An 18,204-nucleotide genomic window follows, 5' to 3' on the forward strand; every position below is an offset into this window, starting at 1 on the left:
TGGCAGTGCAGGGGCCAGGGTTCTGCCTGGTACCCACGCTCACACTGCGTGTGGGGGTGGGGCGGTCGCTTGATGGCAGCCCACCAGGTGGTGATTCTCTGGGAATGGAGTAGGGGTCTGTTACTGGGATAGGTGAGAGGAGCCTGGACTTTCCTAGGGGGCTCTGAGTTAGACACACACGTGGGATGGATTGAGGGCTGGGAGGGCAGGCCCTGGCCTGCCACCCCCATGCAGGTGCCCTGGTCCTGGGGAGGCTCACAGAAGTTGTCCTCTTTGTCATGGAGGAACCAGCCCAGGGTGTGTCCAAGTGCCTCTTAATGAGCTCATTTGCTGCAGTTTACACACGCTGTTCATTTGCCTTCACTTTCCCACAGCAAGGACAGGAGTGGAGGGGATGGAGGGGGTGTCCTTCCTCTGCAAGGGCGGTGTCCCCATCTCCCAGCTACAGGACCCAGGCGTCTCCCCAGTCCTGCTGCCTCGGGAGCACTGCTGGTGGAGGGAGGGTGCTGCTCTGCTCTCCAGGAGTCAGCCTCCTACCACAAGGCGCTGAGAGACTTGGGGATTACGGAGGGCTTCCTAGAGGCGGTGACACCTTGAATTAACTGGGAGTCAACCAGGTGAAGAAAGGGAAAGTGTCTCAGGGCAGCAAGGACACAGATGTAAAGCAGAAACTGGGGACCAAGGATGCCGGAGAGACATGCTGGGCCGGCCCTCAATGCTCTGTACAGGCTTTTGCCTGAAAACAGGATGGTCCGAGGAGCAGAAGAACAGAATGCAGAAACAGAGCTTGGAGCAGGACAATCAGTCCTTGTGCCCCTTTGCCGAGGCGGCCAGGGCAGCTGGGTGACTGTCCTGGGCTACTTGGGACGTCCCAGGGGCACAGGTGCTCATGGGCTGTCTGCACATTCTCCACTTGCAGGCTACTTAGCAGCCCTGAGATTCAGCCAAGGAGCTACTTTTAATTTTCTTGCTCTTAAAACATTCCGGCTGCATGAGAACCAGCACCGGGACTGGGGAGGAGTTGTTGCCTTCAACACGCAGACCAGTTAATAGAGCTGAAGGTGTGATATCTTAGTAGGGTCTTAGTGTGTGTTTCAGTTTCTAGAGTTTTCCCTTCTTGCATCTGGAAAAGGAAAATAGCAGGTGCTGAGGTCCCGGATGGATCTGACCTCAATGTTGTGACAAGCTGGTGTAATGCTCACAGCCCAGTGGCGTCGTCCTGCTGTCAAACACAGATGTGAACATGGACGCTCTGGGGAAGGTGACAGAACACAGGCTTGGGACCAAGGGGCGGCTGCCGCCCTCCACACACTGCTCCGCCCTCGCGCTGGCTTCTCTCCCACAGACACAGCCGCCTGGGCCCCCATCGCAGAACTGACTGCCCCCAATCCAGAGTCCCCACTTCCTCAGGGGGTCTCCTCAAACCCCCAGCCCCACCAGCTTCTTTCCATCACCTACTTACTGAGATGTCCCCAGTCCCCAGGGTGTGTGGTGTCCCTCGCTGCAGCAGGTGACGGGCCAACGTGTACTCTCTGGGTCCTTGCTACTGGGACGTCATGTCCAGAGGCCCAGGAAGAGAGCCTCACCCAGGGACACGCGCACAGCTGGAGCAGAAGTAGTCTGAGGACAGTTTTGCTTGTGATGTAGCGTGAAAGTCTGAGCATCTTGATCAGGTTCAAGGAGAGCCCAGTGACCAGGGGAGAGGAAGGATGATTTGAGGGGAGGGGGAAGGAAGGAAGGGAGAAGGAGGTGGGAGAGAGATACACAGAGGGAAAGAACCAAGTTGGAGGGGGAGGGAGAGACAGAGTCACCTTACCCTGGGGAGGGGACACAGGGCTGTAAGTCCAGGGCAGTACTGGCAGCTGGACCTCTGGGGGGTGTGACCTCCTGTCCTGGTCCAATGCTCCCATGCCCGTGCCCCTGTGGGGCACAGAAGCAGTGGTACCCAGGATTTCATCCCCCGGCTTGGACAGAGAGCATGTCAGTCGTGGCCAGCAAAGACTGAAGACCAGGGGTTCTCCCCAACTTCTTTGCTTTTCTTAGGATCCCTGTGATCTTCGAAGGACCCGGGGGATTGGAGAGAGGCTACAAAAAGGCTGAGCTTCAATTTAGTTAAATTTCGTGCACATTGAGTTTGCAATTGCAGAGTGTTACCACCACCTAAGTGGTGTCTGGCTGAGTGGTTTTAATAGTCGGTGGAGTCAGCCATCCGCAGAGCCACCGTCTTTCAGAACAGAAACCCTGGCTTCTGTTCTGGGAGGGATTGGACTCCTTTCCCAACTTGTTGAAACTGTTTTGACTCAATCATTAAATCTCACAATTAATCCATCTTCTGAGCAAGCATGTCACACCAGCTGAAAACGTGTGTGTGTTGCCAGGAGCGGGAATTGTACATCTGCAGTGTGGTTAGTTGTACTGCTCTTAACACAAAAGGAAAATAGTCAATCAGTGTGAGCTCAATAAACCTTTCTTGTCAACGAGAGACTTTCCTCTTTCAAAAGAGGCACACAGCTGGCTCTCCTACCTGCAAACCCTTTGAAAGCTGCAAATTCATAAATAAAGCCCAAAACAGAATTTGAACACCAACTGCCTTACCCAAGGTGTGAAACACTTAGCACTAAACAAATCCTCTCACTATAATTGTTACATAAACAGTAGGATTGGCTATAACCAGGGACAGACAAAGAACTGGTCGGAGCACAGATTTGTTAAGACACAGCACTTAGCAGCTTCTGCTTGACCATTTAGGTCCGTGGACAGGCGTCTTCATGTTTGGAGCGTGTGTTTTCTTCTCTTTGCTTGACTTCAGAAGACAATGATGGCAAACATATTTTCATCAGTGGATTTACAAGGTCCAGTCTAAGCTTATTCTACCTTTAGTGTGAAAACGAGAAAGTACCCAGGAACTGGGAATGTCACAGTGAGTCTGGAAGACGTTCCACATGCCATCTGAGGTGCTGTACATGGCTGTAAAAGACCAGAGAGTTTTCCCCATAACTAACTTATATATGCAAGTTAAGTTTTTTTTTTTATAGCAAAGGAATAAATTTACACTTCGACTTTTTAACACATTGGTTCTCTCTGAAAATTCATCTCCACAAAAGAGTAAGCTTGTGTATAATATTAAAAGATGTCATTAAAAGGTATTTAGAATTTCCATTTTAAGCCCAAGGTCTGGCCAGAGCATCTCACTGTGCTTATCTCCACCAGTAGCCTGAAAACACACCTCCTCCCTCTGTACCGACCCTCCTGCCACCGGATGCCCAGCCCCTGGAGAATTTTATGCCAGGAAGAGTTAGAAAGCATAATTTGCTAACATTCAGTTCTTTTGTGTTGCATCCAAGTTTCACATTAAGCAGTTTGCACCTCAGAAAGCATTATTGGGTTTATGTTTCTGGAAATACTTTTCATTATTCATATTTAAATTATGTTCCTTTGAGAAGGAGATAAAGGCTGGAAATTTTCATCAAGAGACAAATGATGGAGGTAGTGAAAAGGCTTTTCCTATTCAAGGCGTAAAACATTTCAACAGTAACCAAAATACTGAAACACCACAAAGTCTGACTATAACATGTTTAATGGTGTAGGTAATCGGAGGGGTTACATGTAATAAACTATTTTAAAACTTTCACGTTGATCAGGTTGACCAGCTGGTCGGCTCTGAGTCTAAAAGGATGCCAGTCCGTCGTGCTCCAGGCTTGAGGGAGGAGAAGGTTCCTGGGTGTGCTGTGTGAGGCTTTCACATGTCAGACCCACACGACTGTCTCCAGGGCTTGGGTCCCAAAGGTGCCCAGTGACTGTTTACCGTTGGAAATTCAGTAAGTGGCAGGTGAAAAGAGAATTCCTTTAGTGACATAAATAGACCAGACAAGCGCCTGTTGGGAGGGGTTTAGGGAAGAGTCTCTCAAATGGATTCGCTGACCAACTGACCCCTGGCACTGTGTCCATCAGAGGTCCTGACGACCCTGGTTCCGGCCCCACCGCAGACGTGCTGCAGTAGCTCCAGGAACTGGGACGGGGCCCAGGAGTACCAAGTCCATCACCTTGTCCTCTTCATGGCCTGGAGGTAGTGGGCGGCCCTGTTGCCGCTGGGAAAGGAATTACATCCCGTGCGTTCTCAAGGCTGAAGCCAGGGGACAGAGGTACCCAGCAGCCCAGAAGATGAGTACTCCCCCAGGAGAGAAAACGTGGAGAGCTAACATTTTTATGCAATAGCATTTTGCTGCAGAGTGAAGGGTGAAGAAAGTGCAAATGGTTCGGGGAGTTGGGTGGGAGCAGGGCTCCTTCCAGAAGGCAGAGTCCACCTCCTTGGCATGTATTTCCCGCAAGGAGGCCTCGTGGTGGATAAATAGCCCCTCCAAGGTGGCAGAGCAAAAGCACTTACGTGCAGATTAAAGGATGACATACAGCTGCAATTCTTTGTTATGGGATTTTGCGAGGACACTAAGAGAACAAGGTTAAAAAATGTTAAACGTTAAAAATGGAAAAGGAAAGGAAAGCGAGAAATGAATGTTGTAGGGTTCTCCAGCGAAGAAAACCACGGCTTCTGAGAAAAGCGACCATCCCGTAACGTGGCATTTGCTTGGTTTGTACAGCAAAGCCAGGAAGAGCATTCGGGTTAAACTGGGAGGGATTTGGCCTCACACTTGGCCTTGGAGATGGAATTCCAGGGGATCCTCTGCTGAAACATCCCACTTTAGAGCTGTGGGCTGTCGGTACAAGAGCGATGAGAACCTGACGCGGCCGAGGGATCCTGCAGATGGCGGGGTGGGGCAGAGAGGGATGCCGAAGGTGAATGCCCTCCTGCTGTCACTGTCCATCCCCACCAGCCACGTGGCTCAATGCCCACCGGCCACCCAGAGAGCGGGAAGAGGAGGGTTTCAAAGCTCTGGGTTTCACCTCCCTCTCCCGCGGGCCCCGCCCGCTGCCCTGTCCTCTGTTTGCTGCGTCCCCGAGTCCCGAGCCTGAGACGCCACCTTCCCAGCTGGTGTCTCCGGGAATCACCCTGAGTGGGAGATTTACATCACAGCAGCCCACTGGCTCCTGCAAATTTGGTCTCACATGGGAACGGAGAAAACCCTCCTCAAACCACTCTTCTGTGAAAGCCCGGCTTCCGCCTCTTTGCTGAGACAGCGCCCGATTTTGTTGCCTGAAGTCTCCTCCTTCGCTTCCCACACGTACGAGTCCAGAAGAGCTGACCCGGGAAGGCAGGGCACCCAGGCCGTCCACTCTCCCCTAAGCAGATGGTTTGGCTTTGCACTCATCTTTCGTCTGAGTTACTTTCTGCCTGTCTCCCCGTCTGTAGAGGTAATGGATCCTTAGAATATTGTTTTCAGGATTAAATGACATCAGTCACGTTAAGGTGAAAGGAAGACACAGGTCAAGTGAGTTGGATGGTACAGAGCATTGTGTGTTTTCGATAATTTTGGCCCACAGAAGGGAGATGGCAGCCTGGAGAGCCTTCCGTCCCGTGGGACCCTGGAAGACACCGTCCTCGGAGAGGGAACTAGATGAAGACTCACTTCCCTGGGGAGACATGGAGGAGTGGCAAGGAGCTGCCGTCCTGGCCTCAGAACTGCACAGAGGGAACCTGGGAAGGAGGACCCTGGGAATCTGGACCACGACCGTGTCATCAGGCCCTTTTGGGGCTCAGCTGGGTTGGAGGAGTCCTTCTATTATTTTCTTTTTATCTTCTAAGTGTATGTGGTAGTTCTAATTCTGTCTCCTGTTCAATTCTTAATATCATCAGTGACTTTATTGTATTTTGTTTTTCTTTACCAATGTTGAGCTATCTCTTCATAGACCAAAGTTGAAAACATTTTTTATCTTTTCTGAAATCTCAAATCATGGGAAAATGCCCCGAAAAATATCGATTACTGAAAAATGAAAAGGAATGAAGACTAGGATGGCAGGGAAATCTACTTTCGCCTCCTCTTCCTGCCTGACAAGGAGGGTGACTGGTGATCTCGGCCAGGCTGTGCTCACAGCGGGACGCGACCGACCCCTGTGCAGACAGTTGGGTGCTGACGGGTGGGGGCCCCACCCCACGGGCCCAAAGCTCTCTCCTGGGGGGACGCCAAGACAGACACCTGCGCACCTGTAGCAGGAGAGGCACGACGACCTTGATGACCTTGGTGGTTGTCCTGGGGCATCACTGAGAATATGACCATTGAGACCACGATGGGACGGTGTTTATCTGCAGCAAAATGAATCGGTACACAGTGGTGCCTGCAGGACGTGCGCGTGACCCGAGCTGGACTCCCCACGTGGCGGCCACCAGAGAGGCTTGAGGGCCATCGATAAGCCACAGAGAAACCACACGCGTTTTTTAATAGGACCTTCAATAGCAGTGAGGCTACATGAACATTGAGACCTCCTTCCAGACGTGGCAAAGTTAAAAAGTAAAAGAAGAGAATGAGAAACACAAATTTTATTTAACTTTCATTTTTTTATGTTTTTTAAAATTTAAAGATCTAATCGACTTCATGGAAGGATGCCTGACTGGGGCAGCGTCTCATCTCGTAATTAGAGAGGTGCTCCCGCGAGGGAGGAGGGGGCTGAGAGCAGATGGGCCTGTGGAGGGTTTTGAGCAAAACTGGCTCCCCCAATGTGGGGGGGTGCCCGAGGGTGTTATATTATGACTTATTATTATTTACACTGTACCTACTTATCACACATACCTTTAGACACTAAGAAGAAATAAAGCCGCCCCTCCCTTCCACGTGGGAGCTGGGAGGCTGATGTGTCAGGCATGGTCTGGTGGACCCACCAGGTTTTGCTTAAGGATTCTCGGGTCTCTGCTCCAGGAGGCCTGCAGCTGGGTCACGGAAGGAGTCTTCGCTGGTCACTTGAAAGTCAGGCTGCGCTGGGCGTCCTGTGCGTGAAGGCGCGAACCGGCCAGCCTGCCTCCACGGGAGGACGAGTGGGGCTCTGCCAGGCAGGTGTCAGGCTGGGGAGGTGTGTTTGCCGCTTCCTCCCAAAGACGCTCCCCTCCCCGTCCCCCCACCCTCTGACGTTCCCCTAGAGCCGGCGTCACCACCCTCAAGAGGACAGATTGGGGCAGAGATAGCTTATAACCTCAAAGAAAACTGGGCTCACGTGTTACCTTTGGGGCCATCTTTGCAGCTGCCCGGTGGCCGATAAACCTATCCTTTGACCGGGATCCATCTCAGGACACATCCTTCCGGGGCGGCGTCTGCCAGCGAGCTGTGGGCACAGGGCTGCCAGCAAGTTCCGCGGGGATCTGGCTGGTGGCTGCCAGGACCGTAAAATATTTAAAAGGCAGACGTGATTCAAGGTTGTCTCTCTGATCAGGAGCACAGCTCAGGGGAGACTCAAACCTCTAACCCCTCACAGAAGTGACTCCGCCTCGGGGAATCTCTGCTTCCTGCTGGGCTGACCCGGAGGCAGCGGGGGCCCTGGCCTCTGGAGGGCACCGCGGGGTAGTGGAGCCGGACTGCGGAGGGCTGGGGAGGGAGAGTGGGGCTGCGGGAGGCCGCACAGCTCGCGAGCACGTGGGGACGCGTACCCGCTGCGTGCCAGCGTCCTGGGTCAGCCACGCACAGCAGGCCCGCTGAGAAATCCCTGCTCTGGGAAGGGCACCTGCGTCCCTCCTAGAGGTGCTCATGATGGGAGGCCACCGGGGATCTGCCTGGAAGGTGATGCCAGGCCGCGGAGGTGGCGGTGGGCATCGCGGGGGAAAGGAGGCACGTTCCACCGAGGTGTCGACAGGACCTTTCCCCGTCTGCCTGCCTTGCATCGTCCCCGGACTTTGCAGGGCATGTGGTTTCCCGCCGGCTGCCAGGGCCTCGAGGGGACTTGCATTTGCCTTGTATTTCGACGCTGGCCAGGAGGACTTAAAACTGAATGTTCTTCCCCGAGAATAGAGCTGGTGCTTGAGAGAGTTTTAGGGGCAAGGAAATGGATTCAGCACGTGATTTGAAGGCTGGCTGATCACTTTTTCAGAGCTCACATAGAGTAATTAGTCAATTATCACCTTGAAAGACAAAAGACAAGACTGAGAAAAAATGGCCTAGTTAAGATGAGGACCGTTGTGGGGAGAGAGAAATTAGGAGGTTGGGATGAACACACACACACACCCGCTATACGTAAAATAGATAAACAACAAGGACCTCCTGTAGAGCACCGGGAACTCCACTCACTACTCTGTAATAACCTATATGGGAAAAGAATCTGAAAAAGAATAGATACATGAATGTGTATAACTGAGTCACTATGCTAGACTCCTGAAACCAACACAACATTGTACATCAACTATAGTCCAATAGAAAATAAAAATTTTTTCAAAAGATGAGGACTGTCTGCCAAAAGAAGAACAGGTCTGCCCTCCGTAGGGACCAATATTGCCCCTTGGTTCTCACTGCGGGTGGCGCTCACTTCCCAGAGGGTGTTTGGAAGCGGAACGGGGTGGTTTGGGGGTGCTGCCTTTGAGCCTTGACTGGCAACACTCAGAGGCCAAGGATCCTGCAGCAGGCACGGGGGAGAATCCCCTGCTCACCCCGAGTGCCACAGGCCCCCCGAGATCACGCGGGCAGAGGGGAGACACAGGCACGCTTCCGGGGCTGCACCCAGTTTCCGTCAGTCCCAGCAGGCCTTCTAAGGGAAGCCGTAGCCTTGACGGCAGAAGGCTGGTCAACTAGGCTGTGTTCAGGGCTTCTGATGTGTCTTTTCCATTTATCACCCCATGTTTTACAAAAGGGAGGCAGGCTCTCGGGAGAGGGCAGGACACCTCACATAGAAGCCTAGGTGACAAGAGGAGGGAAGTTTGCTAATTACACTCTCCTGCTGGGCTGATTGGATAGAAGGAAGGAGGAACCCAAAGCTCCGGGCTTTGGGACAATTCCCTGTTTCTCAGCCCAGCAGATCTGCAAATCTTCTCCCCTGGCGAATCCCTTGGTTTCCTGTCCTGACCATCTCAGAAGCCCTGAAGGGCAAACTAGAAAATGCAGGTGAGATGTCTTGAACAGTTCAAGGAGGTGCATACACGTAAGGTAAGAGTAATCATGCTCAGAGCTATTTCAAAGCACAGACTGCCAATATCTCCTCATCAAAGACATTTTGGAAGAAGGAAAAAAATGCAATCCTAGCAGGGGCTTCAAGATTTACCTAGTAGTAATTAATACTAGTAATAACAATAATAGCAAGATTGAGTACCTGCTATGTGTGCTCTGTGATCAATGGTTTTTGTTTGCTCGTTTTTTATTCTTTACCAAGGTAATGCCATTTTATCTGTACAAAAATCCACTGAAGTAGGAATAAATATCCTCATTTTAAGATAAGGACATGAAGGCTCAGAGAGGTTCATTAACTTGCCTGAAGTCACACGGACTGCGAACTGATGAAGCAGGGGTTCAAACTGAGAACTTTAGAAAGATGTAGTTCAGGCTCCTGCACTTTGCTGCCCCTTCCTGCTGTGGTTCTTGAGGACAGAGCCGGGGCCAAACATCTGAAGCTGCCTGGGCAAGAGGGTCTTGTGCCCACCTGTAGACATCTCAGGGTCTATAGCCAGATATAATTTTCACATATTCGACCTTCAATGCATCAAAAAAAAAGTGATGAGAAAAGGCCTAGTACTCCATCATCCTCCAAACCTCATTTGATTTGGCTACTGGGCTTGAGTGAGCCTACTTGAGGCTATGCTTCAAGTAGATGAAGGGAGACGTCTCATTTCCTGCAAAGCCTACCTATTAAGATGAGCGTTTGTCTCACGCGGTGGCAGGTATAAAGACATTTATCTTCACCATGGGAGACCTCCTCTGAGGTTGGTATTTAGATGTAGCAGGAATGGGAGGCAGTGTTTGTCCTCAAAGCAGTAGGCCAGAGCATGAAAAAACTTCTTAGATGTCTCAAGCGGAAAACAAAACAAAACATTTGGAATATGGGTATATTTCTTTTCCAATTTGTGCTATAGATACATAAGCTATCAAATCCCCTACTTTATAGACAAAAACGCCCTGAAAGCTTAAACGGAGAGTTAAATAACTTGAATAGCATTCAACGATAGGCTAAATTAACATCAAGATCATTGATTCAGTGAACTTATGGTTACCGGGGTGTAAGCTGGAGGGAAGGGGTAGTTAGGGAGTTTGGGATCGACACGCACACACCGCTGTATTTAAAGTGGGCAACTGGCAAGGACCTACTGTAGCGCACAGGGACCTCTGCTCAGTGTTATTGGCAGCCTGGAGGGGAGGGGAGTCTGGGGGAGGATGGATACATGTATACGTGTGGCTGAGTTGCTCTGCTGTGCACTTGAAACTATCACAACATCGTTAATCGGCTATGGCCCTGCATAAAATAAAAATTGTCGTTTAAAAAGATCATTTATTTAGCACGTTTTGTTTTCATTTGTGATTCTCTTTCATTTTATTTTATTTTTTAGCACATTTGTTTTTTGAGTGCTTACTGGGGCCAGGCGTTGGGCTAAGCTCTGGAAATGTGAAGGTGAGCCGGAATTGGTATGGTTCTTACAGTCACGAGGTGTTCAGCCTAGTGGAGTCACTCGTGAATCAGATGGTCACACCAGCGGTGAAACACTGAGCACTTTCCCTCTCGGATGGGAACAGGCTACTCTGTGGCCTTTGCCATTTCCATTCAAGTCACCCTGAAGTCCTAGCCCATGAAATAAGGCAAAACAGGAAAAAACAAATCAAAACAAAACCAAACCAGAAAATTCAATGCTCGCAGAGTGAAAACAAAAAGGTATAACTGTTGCTATTCGCAGTTGATATCATTGCGTACATTCAAAAAATATGGGGTCTACAAAAATAAAGACTAGAACGAATTTCACGCGGTCCCAGGATACAAGGTCAAGATGGGGACGTTCTGAGATGACCCCATCCATTTCTTTCCTCCCCGTGTGTGTGGGTATGGCCCCGCTGAGGGGTCAAGTCTATGGCTGCCCACCCCTTGAATGTGGGCTGGTCTTCGTGATTTGGTTGACCAACAAGATGACAGAGACTTGACAATCTGGAGCCGGGTTAAGAGAAGAATGCTCTCTCTGGGGGTGGCGGGGGGGTGTCCGGCCACCATGTAAAAATCCAAGCACTCTGAGGCCGCCATGCTGAGAGAAGCCCGTGCCATGTGGAGATGCCACAGGGAGGATGTGACACTGTGGAGGGAGTGAAGGGAGGCCCAGGAGCCCCCAGAGACCATGTGAGCGAGATCTGAGCTGACACCATGTAGATCAGAGAGGAATCGCCCAGTGAAGCCCTTCCTGAATTTGTGGTTTACAAAGATGTGTGTGAAATGCAAGGCTTGTGTTAAGCCACTAGACTCTGGGCCCTGGCGCTGAACGTGCCCAGCGGCTGCACGCCGGACAGCACGATTCTAGAAGAAAACAAGGGAGAGTATCTCCCGGACGTTGGTTGGGCAAAGGTTCTGTGTGCAGGACACAAAGAGCACTGACCATAAAAGAAAATCTTGATTTTTAAAAGTTTCATCATCAAGAAAGTATTTGCCTAGCAAAAGGTATGCTTAAGAGAGTACATAGGCAATTCACAAAGAGAAAAAATGTTCGCAATACATCCACCTGACAAAGGACTCGTACCCAGACTACATACAGAATTCTTACACATCAACAGTCAAAGAAAACCAACCCAATAAAAATGCGCAAGACACGTTCACGTCTGCTTCGTAGAAGGTGAGTATGTGGCTGGTGAGCAGAGAGAAGGGTACCCAGTGTTATCCGTCAGCAGGAGAACGCAAAGTAAAGCCACCACGGGACATCGTTCATCACAATGGTTAAAGTTAAAAAAAGTGATGCCAAATGTCAGAGAGGATGCGGAGCAAACGGAATTCTCCTACCTGCTGGGAGGTGTGCAAAATAACACAGCCCCTGGGAGAAGGGTTTGGCAGTTTCTTGTAAAGTTAAATATACGTCATCTCTATCACCCAGCAATTCCACTTTGAGATATTTATCCAAGAGGAATGAAAACCTAAGTCCACAAAATGGCTTTTACAACAATTTCTATAGCAGGCTTATTCATAACATCCAGGAGCTAAGAGCATCTGACGTTCGTTCATCGGTTAGAAGGTGGAAACGTGAATTCTGCTGTATTGTACAGAGGGACGCCGCTCGCAGGAGTAAGGGTCTGCTGGTACGTGCAAGAACATTGATGTACAATATAGGCTGTGTGGTTCCACCTGCGTGAAATTTGAGAATCGATGAAACCGGTCCATGGAAATCCGAAGAGCCGTTGCTTCCAGGGGTGGGGCTTGTCTGGAAGGAGGCAGGAAGAAGTGTTCTGGGTAATGGGAGCATTCTAGGGCTGGTTTAGGGTGTGTGTGTACAATTCATAGGTGTGTGTAACTGTGAAACGTATTGAACAGAACACTTAAGATCTGTGCATTTTAACACCCATGATTTATACCCCAATTAAAAAGACAGGCACCCAAATAAATGTACACTTGTGGGGGTTCTGCAGGGACGTTCTATGACTCTGGGAGTTTGTATCTGAGGAATCTGGCCCTATGTTCCCTGAGCAAATGACCTTTGTACTGAGATGTGGAGGAAGGTTAGACCTGAATTTGAAGAGGTGGGTGGGGGCAGATCTGAAGTCCCATCCAGGGAAGCTTCGGTGTTTGGGGGAGAGAACGGATGCCAGCCTGGCCGACTGGGACCATCCAGGATTTGGGTGAAGATTCTGTTCTTAAGAGCAGGGTGAGGGTGGAAAGGGCTTCTGCACAGAAGGCATGCAGTTAGATTTATTTCTTTAAAAGATCATCCTGGCAGCTGAGAAGAGACGGGGCTTGGGGAGGTCGAGTGGGCGCAGGAACTCGTGGTGGGAGGAAGCAGTTCCTGCAGCCGCCCAGGTGAGAGGTGATGGATGAGGCTGGGCATGTGTCAGGCGTGCCGTAGGGACACCTGCATTCAGGATTTATTCAGGATTTGCGATGGGGATGGAGTGAGGGTGAGGGTTGGGGGTGACCTTTGGGTTTCTGGCTGGAAAGGAGGATGAGCCTTTTAGAAAGAGGAAACAAGCTTAGGGGCCCAGGCTTGGAAGAAATATGTAATATGAGAAATAAACATATCCAATCAAGGAAAGCTGAAGGGTAGAGGGTAGTTTTTAGAATGTGTGGCCATCTAATGTCGTTAATTGGAGAAAAAAATGTTTGCATCTTCCCCAAATTTTGAGAATTATTAGTCCTATTGTATTGAAGAGTTGATATTTTGCCAGAAAATGTACACTCCTTTATATTCTTATATATGCAGTTAAAAGAAATAACACATAGAGATCCTGCACGCCCTTCACCAACTTTCCCTGGTGGTAACATTTTGCAAAACTCTAGTACAAGATCACAGACAAGATCTCAACATGGATATAATCTACCAATCTCATTCTGATTTTTCCAGTTTTACCTGTACTCACTCCTTTGCGTGTGTGTGTGTGTGTGTATTTAATTCTCTATAGTCTTATTCTTTGTAGTTTTAAATGCTCTATCTCTATCTGAATTTTACTTTTCTCCTAATAATTTTACAAATTAAAGGAAAGAGAATTGACAAAGAAATTGAAAGCTCATATAAACTTTCCCATTAAATTAATGATGTGGGACCCACCCATCGATCTATTGTAAAACTTGAAATTTCTTAATTGGAATGGGGACCAGGGGAAAAAAAAATAAAAATCCACCATAAAAGCTAATGGTAGAAATGGATTTCTAACTTTCAAATTATTTAGGGGTCTAAGTAAATGACCTGTGGAACCTTCGTCCCGGATATAGAACCACCATGAAAATGGATTCCCCTCACCGTGAGGGTTTGCGCCCAAATTCTTTGTCTTAGAGAGGTCGTTACTCGGGGGCAGGGAGGGGGCGAGGGCCCCTGAGTTCCTATTATTTCAGGAGCAATACTTTTTCCCTGCGGACAGAATCCTAAATATATGATACGTTTTCTCAGGAGCAGATGGTTAAGGACAATGATGAGGGTGGGCATCTGTCTTTATCAAACACTCGCTGCGCACCGGGTGCTGTCCCTGACGAGTCTCATGTAACATCAGAACCACCTGGCAGTGGAGGAAAGGAGGCGCAGTGCGGCTGAGTAATTCCCAAGGTCCCCGGGGAGCAGGTGGCAATGTCCCAGTGCAAAGTCAAGTCCATCAAACGTGCGTCTTGGTTTTTAATTACTTCAGCATTTGCCTCTGCTCTATTAATGTTATTAATACGCAAATTGGTTCAAGATTGTTTGCCCACAGACCATGGTGTTGATGGTCAGTGATGTGGTCACAGAGCAGGTGCTCAGTGAAGGCCCTGTCCTAGGTGACCCGCCCCTGGGCTCTCCCAGGACCACTTGGGCTTCCACACAGCATGGCAGCTGGGCTCCAGAGGGGCCTGTCCAGAGGCCTGGGTGGAAGCTGCCTTCTGTGGCCCAGCCTCCGAAGTCACATAGCATCCCTCCCTCTGTTGCCACCAATCTGCCCAGATTTAAAGGGAGGAAACATAGACCCTCCTACTCGCTGGGAGGACCCTTAAAATCCCCTTAGAGAAGAGCGTGTGGAGCTATTGTTGCAGTTGCTTTTGGCAAGGGCCACCTGCCCCACTTTTCCAGGAAGCCTTGCTCACCCCCACAACCAAGTGTCCACACCTCCTCGGGGCTCCCGGGAGTCCCAGAGCATGTCTTTGTGCGGCATCCACCGCAGGCCAGCAGAAGTCTCTCCCTGTATCGGCTTCTCGCCTGCCCTGCCCCCTCTCCCAGGCTGTAAGCAGCTTTATTTCAGGCTTTGCGGATAATTAATTCATCTTTATACCCCCACTTATTAGCGCCGTACCTGAAAGAACAGGCAAACAAAACATTTTTGGTCGGTGATCGAATATTTGAATAAATGAGTGAAACGCGTCTTCTTTTTCTTTTTTCCTAGTTGCATGGCTTTGAGAAAGCTGTTCAGTGGCCTTGACTGCCAGTTTCCTCGTCTGTACGACCGGAAGGATAATGTCTGAATCACAAGTTTGGTGGAGAGTCGAGGCTGTGACCCATGGGAAAGCGCTGAGAACAGAGGATGCACCGGGTGGGGGTGACCTGGACCTGAAAGGATGGTGACGGGGGGGAGGGTGTGATGGATGACAGGCAGGTACCAAGGGCTAGATGAGCAGCAAGGGAGCCACATGAGGTTTCCCAGGGGGAGCCCTGGGCGCCAACCTGATCTTAAAAAAAAGAGCAGAAGATCTTCAAACACTCATCGTTTAGAACAAGCAGGAGCTACTTCATTTAAGATCTAAATATGCTTCCGATAATTAGTTCTCCACTTAGCTCGATAAATTCCCCTGTAAGCATATAATTCATTTTAAATAAATATTACCATGGAGATGCAATGATTATAATAATTTTGGAGTGTTTACTCTATATGAACGCTTGTTAACTGTATGCATTTACCATTGTGTCGTAAATGTCTGAGCTTTCTAATGAGCAAGTCTTCTCGTGTTTATATTCTGCTTATTATCTTCACAGGCAAAACCTTGCAGACAGAGTTGGGAAACAGTGTGAAATCTTGGGCATGTCCTTGAGGTTGGTCTCGCTGGTCCTTTTAGGTCAGAGTTTCTCCAGGTTCTGTGAGGAAAGGCTTATTTTCATTACAACACTAAAGGTTATTTGTCTCCCTCATTCTGATTTTTTTTTTTGAGCGAACAGTGGGGTTTTGCAGGGCCCGTGACAACTGGAGTGACGTCCTCAGTCTGATGGTTAAGGTGTGATCGCCTTTTCTGGAGTTTTAAAATCTGCTCAGCTTTACTTTCTAACGTGGAAGGTATAGATAGACAAGCAGAAGCGCTTTGGGATTTTTGCTCATTTTTAAGGGTGAAAACAGTTTCTGAGACGCTAGCGTTAGACAAACACGATCTAACCTGTGTCTTCCAATCCCACGCCCAGATCGGACCCCTCCTCTACCTTGGAGGTGCGGCTGCAGATTTAGGAGACTGTGGAGAGAGATGGAGATGGAGACGGTGATGGAGAGAGAGAGATGGGAGACAGGAGGTGAGAGAGATGAGAGGGAGACAGAGAATGAGGGGGCTCTGCACTGGTCAATTCTTCCCAGGTAACAACGACTCTAAAACTTAGTAGCTTAAAACAATTGCCTCGGAAGCTTAAAACCATTTAACTCTTTTTTTTTGGGGAGGGGGCAGGGTGAAGTAGAAAAGAAGAGCTTTATTGCAGGGTGTCAAGCAAGGAGTTCAGGGCATCTTGTGCTGAAAAGACCTGAACACCCCGAAGGCTTTCAGGGAAAGGTTTATAAAGACAGGGTGAGGGAGGGGGGTTGTGGGGTGTGATCAGCTCCTGGACCTTCTTCTGATTGGCTACTAGTGACATAATGGAGAGTCAGCATCGTCGACCTCCCAGTTCCAACCTGTCTGGGTCTGCGTGCTTGTGGGCAGCATAGAGTTAACTTCTTCCACCTGGTGGGAGTTTCAGTATCTGCAAAACAGCTCAAAGGAGAATATTATCTGCAGTCCTTGAGGAAGAACTGAAGATCCTTGACTTTGTTTAATGGCTAAAATATTATTATTTTGTTTTACTTGACTGTTTTCCTTCCTGCATTTTCTCACTTTTCTGATTAAATTTATCCTTTGACTGAAGTTTTTTCTACAGACAAAAGCAGGTGGAAGACGTGGAGTGGGGGTTTATTCTGGGACGACCTCATAGGGTCCTGCTGGGTTACAGTAGGAAGTTTTTCTACAAGTTCAGATCTTGTTTCATTGCCCTTCGAAGCTCTCCAACAACACCCCCATGAATTCCTTCTTGATCACATGGCCTCCCTCTCAGCAAAGTATCATCACTTACCTACCATTCTCTTTCTTTTCCTTATAGGTTTACCACCTATGTCTGTTGCTCTAAATAGTCTCAATAGTTAACCCTTGATTCTCAGGCTCAGCCATGGGGCTGGGCTGAGCTGGGAGGTTCACCTGCTCTCAGCTGGGCTCTCTTCCCTCCGTGGTCCACTGCAGTTGCCTGGGCAACCCCATCTCTAGGGGTGGCTGGTGTTGCCTGTGGTACCTGGGCTCTTCCCCACCCATCTCTCCTCCTCCAGCAGGCCAGCCAGGTTTGCTCTGATGGCCAGGCCAGGTTCCAGAAGAGCGAGCAGAGTCTCTCAGGGTTCAGGAGCTTCAGAGTGGAACCCCTTTGGCTCAGCCAGTTGCAATTCCAGTCTGCTTTCAAGGGCTGAGGATACAGGCTTCCCCTCTCCATGGGAGGGGCTGTGACATCCCAGCAGAGACCATCACTTTTGCAAACTGTCTGCCACGGGCCTCGCTGTCTGCCACTGTCACGCTGGGGCCTCCTGTGTACCCAGGAGTAGTCCCCGCTCCCCCCCCCCCAAGACCTGCAGGCTTATTGGTGATGCCCACCGAAGGCCGTCTTCTGTGTCGAGCAATCATTTTAGGCAAAAACATCCGACTTTGTCTTCAGAACATGAACTCTGCACTTCTCATTTAAGTGGTGTTATTTGTAAGAAGCAGATGTTTGGAATTATAACCTATTTTTCTCGGAATCAAGGACAATTCAGGTTCCTTAGACTGTTCTCTGAAATGTGCATTGTGTTGGTAGAATTTGGACTTGAACCAGAAATGGGCACCTGTGTACTGATTCACAGCTTTTGACAGGGAGGTCCTCAGAGTCACATCAGCGTTAAGTCTGACTGATCTCAGTCATTTTCACAATTTTAATACATAAACGCAGCTGGAAGTGTGACTGGGGGATGGGAACTCTTTGACTAGCAGGATGGCTCTTTGTTCTCAGTGAAAATGTGGGCATTTAAAGCTAATATCCACACAGCAGGAGGCATTTGTTCTAAACTCAATGGTAAAACCCAAAGTGCTAGTGTGATTCTGTGGCCAGAGAATACAGACTCTTGAGGAAAGAAAATGATTTCATTGTTGTTATTTCCCTGCATTCTATTTTTTTTTTGAAATCATGATGTTTGAGTTTTTAAATAAATGTTAGCGTTTGGAGAGACACCATATGGTGAGCTCACGTCAAAAGCCTTCTTTCAGTTCCAGGATTCAGGACGGTATAAACCCCAAAGCCAATCCTGTGCAATCACTCAGCTCCAACAAACTCCCCGGGTGCCAAGGATAGCAACCCAGATGCAGGCTGCTGAAGCATCATTAGGGGATTCTGTAAAAAATATCCCGGAAACTGAACTGCTTCCCAAACCCATACGTAACTCAAAGAAAATTCCCAGAAGGATTTTAGCACAC

The sequence above is a fragment of the Hippopotamus amphibius genome, chromosome 12 (genome assembly GCF_030028045.1).
Source record: "Hippopotamus amphibius kiboko isolate mHipAmp2 chromosome 12, mHipAmp2.hap2, whole genome shotgun sequence".
NCBI lineage: Eukaryota > Metazoa > Chordata > Mammalia > Artiodactyla > Hippopotamidae > Hippopotamus > Hippopotamus amphibius.